Source organism: Scardinius erythrophthalmus (genome assembly GCF_964197995.2).
Source record: "Scardinius erythrophthalmus genome assembly, chromosome: 9".
NCBI classification, from domain to species: domain Eukaryota; kingdom Metazoa; phylum Chordata; class Actinopteri; order Cypriniformes; family Leuciscidae; genus Scardinius; species Scardinius erythrophthalmus.
Genome location: NC_138229.1, coordinates 47,132,698 through 47,139,059, shown reverse-complemented (window position 1 = coordinate 47,139,059; position 6,362 = coordinate 47,132,698). Strand labels below are relative to the sequence as shown.

Below are 6,362 nucleotides of genomic sequence, written 5' to 3'. Positions count from 1 at the left end.
GACTAGGAGATGACAAAAGCGCACAGGAAGCTGAGGTTACAGCAGTGGAAAAGGTGTTGTTGCACATGAAAAATAATAACCATAAAGACTGTGTGTTAGTGACTGATAGCGAATATGTGTATCTGGGCTTGGTAGAACACCTGGACAGGTGGAACAGAATAATTTCTATAATGCTAAAAGTAAACCATTGGCGCAAGCTGAATTATGGAGAAGCATAAGTGAGAATAATAAGATTGTGAAACCGAGAGTATTGCATCAGTCAAGTCACACTGTTCAAAAAAACACCTGCAGCCGTCGGAAATAAGGAAATTGACCAATACATTCGGATATGTGCGGTTTCCGATAAAAGCGAGAGGAACTTGCAGGAACTGCATGACAAACTGAATCACCCTTCACAACGTATGTTGCAGAATACTGTCAGCAGATTGGCCTGCACTGTTCAGTTTTACTTTAGCTTACAAAGACAGTTCTATAAGTAATAGAAAGAGCATTATAGTATATCTTGCAAGACCAAGGACAGCGAAGGATCCAGGAGAGATTCTGCTGGAGGGTAAGCATGAGTTTGATCAATAGGACTAGTTGTCAATGATTGTTATTGTTGCACGAAGGTGTAGGGACACACCTAGATTAAAAGTACAGCAGCAGATATAATCTCTTGAACAAAATACATTATAATAAAGATCAGTGAAATGCTATGGCAGAGCTATATTATACACTTTTGTAGAACATTTCTGTTATACCTGTATTACCGAAGAGTACACTATGAATATTACATCACTAAATAAATAATCCATCTGAGTTTGATCATCATTCTGAATATGATCTGGATGAAGTCTGACATAAACATGATTTACTCAGCTTTTTGCTCAAAATGTTTTTATTATTTTTTATTAAACGTTCCCACTTTCAAGTGTTGTTAAAAAAAGGAATGGAAGTTTTTTTTTTTTTTTTTTTTTTTTAAAGCAGTGTCGATCCTTTCTTTTGATATATTACATGTTCAGATATTCATACAACAAACATATTCTGTGGGCCGTGAAGCTTTAGTGAAAATGAGCAAAGACACTTGCGGGGAAAGAGTCATAAACACTGAGTGAACTTTAAAAATGAAAGCATCAGATATAAAGCGTTTTCAGATTACTTCAGTCGTCGTAGTTGAGCCGAACCGTTTGTGAAAGTTAGACTGGTTTTTCACTCAAACCACCATTGTTAGTTAATTGTGTCTTTAAGGTAATTACAGTTGCACACGTTGGATCAAATAGTTTGTCTGTAATCTCAGGCATTTCCTACATTAGATCCACAAGCTTTAAGATGTGTGTTTTACAGTGTGTGCAGTGAATGAAGAGCTCTTTAAACACGGCAGTGGAAACTTGTGAAACATCTGTCAGTCTGTGTGTTGCTCCACAAACTTCTGCTTTGACCTGCAGACGAAACACACAATCCTGTCAGTAACGTAAGTTCTTCAAGATTTATTCCTATTTTAATAAACCATTGTACACTTGCAGCTGTGCTGGACTCGATATTCAGAACAACAGCATTCTTGCTTCTGTGATATTGTTCAAATGGAGGATTTCCAAACTTTAATCTTACATTTCACGTATTTCAAGCTTTCTAACATTACACACATCTCCTCTAAAGAACATGTAAAGCAAACTGAGGAAACTTTATTTCAACAATCACACAGAAAACAAGTTATGTCATATATTTTCCCTAATGTTTTTAATAAAGTAGTAAATAGTAAATGAATGCATGTTTTTTAAACTAATGACTGGTTTGTTATTTAGTGTTGCCTGTCAAGATTTCATGAAACAATGGCAGAACAAAACGCCAGCAGCAACAGATCAAGTGAAGATTATTATATCAACGGATCAAGTGAAGATTATTATATCAACGGAACAAGTGGAGTAGATTATGACGATCAGATGAGGGAATTTCTCAGTAAACTTTATTCTGCAGACCCATTAATTTTCAGGATAATTTCAGCCATTGAGATTGTAATCATGATCTTAACTCTGTTTGCGTTGTGTGCTCTTATCAAATCTAATCGCTCCACTCCAGTGTTTGTTATTCATTTGATTCTTTCAGATCTCATTCAGATCATTGGTAGATTAACGGACACAATCACAAGGTCAGATTATGCCTATAACGTATATGTGTATAGTTTGATTGTGGGTCTGTATTTTATGGCATGTGTTGCTTTTGAACGATATCTTCTGGTTTCTCATCCTATCTGGTACAGATCTCATCATTCACTAAAAGTCTGCTGTGTCGTTTCTGTGATCATCTGGTTTGTTCCTCTGATCTTTACAGACGTTAACTCTGATCAGCTGTTTAGCGAACTGTCTCGATCGATCGGCTGTTTAATCCCCTACCCGATAATCATTCTGTGTTTTGTTGGCACTTGTCGCAGTCTTTCACGCGCAATATCACTTACTTCTCTAAAGCGCAAGAAAATTTTGGGCAGTTTGTTCCTGGTGCTTCTGACTTACACTTTTCTCATCCTCCCGAACGTAATCCTGAATTTTATTATAGAGACTTTTCACATTTACGACTGTGTATTGTTAAATTTAATTTGGTATTGTTCTGAATATTTCCTGTTTCTTAACCCACTGGGTGACTGTGTATTGTACATGTTCTTGAGGCCTGATGTTGGAGGGTTAATGAAGTCTGTTCACTGCTGTTGTAGAACTGACACACATCAGAGTTCGACACACAGCCGGGACGAACACTCTCGAGACAGTAGTGCAGCGTTTGCCTGCTGTGTTTCAATGCAAAAGCCTGAGTCTCATTCACAGACCGCCTGCAGTTCAGTTTAAACATCTGCACTCAATAAATGAAGTCAATGTCATTCTTTTCACTCACACACCCTTCCTTTCTGTGACATTTGATTTATTAGAGAGAACTCTTGACTCATAAAACTCAAAACTCAATTGCTCTGTTTGCGCTCCATTAAACACATACGGTAAACAGAGTTTTATTAAAGATGTATTGATGTGCCGTTGATGCTTCTGCTGACGTTCTGTATCAGCAGGACTTTATCATACGATGGAGAGGAGGGTTGTATAAAGCACGGTTTATTCTCATTAATTCCCCCGATAGACTGACAGATCAACAACATCAAGTAGTTTAATGTCATAGTCTTGCTTGTGTTCATAATGCATGTACATTATACTCTTTTACCAAATAACTACTATTCACACTATTATTCACAGCACTTGGATATTGTTAGTTTAAAGGGGTCATATAATGGTACATGCACTTTTACAAGTTGATTGTACTGAAATGTGTGTTGGCAGTGCCTGTACACCATCATAAAATGATAAAAATCCATCCAGTGTTTTTTTTTTAATCTCCTTATATGTTTGACCCCCTCTGAAATAAAGCCGTTCGATTTTGTGATGTCACAATCGGTTGACGATTGGTGATTGACAGCAGCGTTTCAACACAGACCCGCCCCGTGAGCGAGCTGTCTGTCAATTACAGTCTGCACGTCATCGTTGATACCCTCACTTGATCACTGTCTATGAGCAGAATGGCGTCTGCGATTGTTCTTCGGTGTAATAAGGAACACAGCAGTCATTTTGATGTTCCTAAATCCTAACCGTTGAAGACGGTGGCTGAGTTTTGTTTTTGAAGGGATATGCCCAAAGGATTGACGCGGGGATTCCCTCCCAACATGTATTCATGTTTGCGCGAATCATTTCACACCAGACAGCTTTACAAACGAATAAAAACGGATCGGTACCAACTGCTGAACCTCCAGAAGAAGTGAGTGTAATGTTTTATTAACCTTTATATTAATATTTGTATTAATCTTAGCAAATTTGCAAACCTGGCTGCACGCTTCACGATGAATGCATCTAAGGTTTACACTCAGGGTACATTACTGCATGTTTTCTATGTATGATGTTCTCAATATAATTCATAATCCCACGTTTATAATGAACAACGCGTTATGGTTATTGCATTATTATTTCAAACGGTGTCCGCACAGAACAGAGGGGCGGGGTGAGCAAAGCTCATTATCATTTAAAGACACATGCACTGAAACGGCGTTCTGAAAACAGAGCTGTTTTTGACCAGGTAAAATTAGTGTTTTCTTACAATACTAATGAGAATTTTTAATTAAAGTATATTACAAACTTTTAATTTAGACCCTAAAAAAACATATTAGCTTGTACAAAAATGGCATTATATGACCCCTTTAACTTCTGTTGTTCTCCTCATTTGTAAATTGCTTTGGATTAAAGTGTCTGCTGAATGATTCAATGTAAATGTATTAAAAGGATAGTTCAAAATTATAATTGACATAATGTACATATGCCCTCATGGCGACCAAAAGCTGGATAACTTTCTTCTGTGGAACATAAAAGACAATATTTAGAGTTCCCTTTATGAAAGCTGCATTGCTGCATCGATACTCGATACTTTGGGGAATGCCTTCGGCATGAAGCGTCTGAAGTCAACTATGGAACTATTCCAATCTTGATTGGTGCAACGTCACCCGTGACGTCGCATGTGACGGTGATCCGGAAGCTACAAACCCTGGTGAAAAAAAAGTATACTTTATTATATTTGAAATATATTCCCTTTTTCAATAGTACATTGCAAATATATTTAAAAAAATATACTATCTTTAAATATATTAAAAGTATATTAGCATCATGCTTTTTATCTATTTTTATAATACAACTTTTAACACACTTTAAAATAATAGAACTTTAGTATATTTTCTAAAAATATATTTAAAAGCAAGAATACTTTTAACATATTTCTAACAAGTGCACTATAAGTACATTGGTAATAAATATATGCTTAATTACACTTTTAAGAAATATGCTAAAAACAAGCATACTTTTAATATATTTCTAACAAGTGCACTATAAGTACATTGGTAATAAATATATGCTTAATTACATTTTTAAGAAATATGCTAAAAACAAGCATGCTTTCAATATATTTCTATCAAGTGCACTATAAGTACATTGATAATAAATGTATGCTTAAATACACTTTAAAAAATATGTTAAAAACAAGCATACTTTTAATATATTTCTAACAAGTGCACTATAAGTACATTGGTAATAAATATATGATTAATTACACTTTTAAGAAATATGCTAAAAACAAGCACACTTTTAACATATTTCTAAAAAGTACACTACAAGTCCTTTTAAGTTTTTGTGTATTTAAAGAAAACATACTTATGTTGATCTACTTAAAATAGATTTGAGTATGCAGTGTACAAATGGCTACTTTTGTAATTGTGATTTAAGTATTTTTAATTTAAGTTTATACAATGTTAAAGATAGGCACAATGTACAATAAACACAAATCCATTTCAAATTTTACATCAACAATCACACCATTGGAACACACAAGAAAATGTGTTTTCTACTGTACAGAAAGTGGCAGCTACTGGATTGTGATGTCACAAGTGGCCGTTTAACAAGCAGCCAAGTAAACACTGGCTATATTGCATGGCCAAAAATGGAAGTTCACTCACTAGGGTAGGTAATCCTGTTCAGAAACACTTCTTTTATACTGGGTGAAATGGTCCTTCCATCCTGAGAGTAGTCAATACATTATGTGTTCAGAAAAAGGAATGAAATAAATCAGACCTCTGTAGCTGCTGCTGGACCATCTATGTGCAGGACAGTTAAAACTCTGACCAATCACTGCCATTCGGTGCGAATGTAAAGAACCAATCACATGCCTTCATGTCTCGTGCCCGAGCCCCACTGCGTGCGCTGCCCTGCGTGCACTCATCACATGTCACCGTTCCCGGAAACATTCAGCTCACTACACCGAGTAAGCAGGAGTTTGCGGCACAATGGAAGAGAAAATGCAGCAAAATCTACCAATGCCAGCTTTGCTGGTAACTGCTCGCCCTGATAAAAAGCCTAAAAAAAAAGAAAATCGGAGGCAGAAAAGGCTGCAACGAAACAGGCACTGGATAAAGCCAGAGGACAAACTCGCGTCAACATTGCAGCATTTGAATGGTGGAGACAACTGAGGGAGCAAAAGTGATGAAAAGCGATGCCGAGGTTGCGTTCTTTCTGCTGAACAGGTAATGATTTGTTTTGCTTCGGGGGGATTTGTTATTTCCATGATATATGTTACGTTAGGCCACGTAGCTACTTTTGTAGCTAGTGCTAACTAGCAATGCTAACATTAGCTTCTCTGTCGGTGTAAGCCAGTTGCGTTACAGGTCTGCTTATCTGACTTTTAGGACATGCCATTTTGAACATATTGCACAGCCATAGTCGCAAGTGTCTGACGTTAATATTGCTTATAAACGGGACAACTGTGGTGATGTGGCATATGTGTTTTGTTAGCTACGAGAAGAAATGTTTGTTACTGTG

The 6,362-nt window shown here is 36.5% G+C and overlaps 1 long non-coding RNA gene across 1 annotated transcript; it reads left to right on the top strand.

Moving 5' to 3' along the window:
- The first annotated feature begins 372 nt into the window (after positions 1–372).
- LOC308695540 lies at positions 373–3,326 on the top strand. Its single transcript, XR_014030717.1, has 3 exons — positions 373–550; positions 1,324–1,450; positions 1,782–3,326. It is a non-coding gene; the product is annotated as an uncharacterized lncRNA (long non-coding RNA).
- Positions 3,327–6,362: the final 3,036 nt, after the last annotated feature.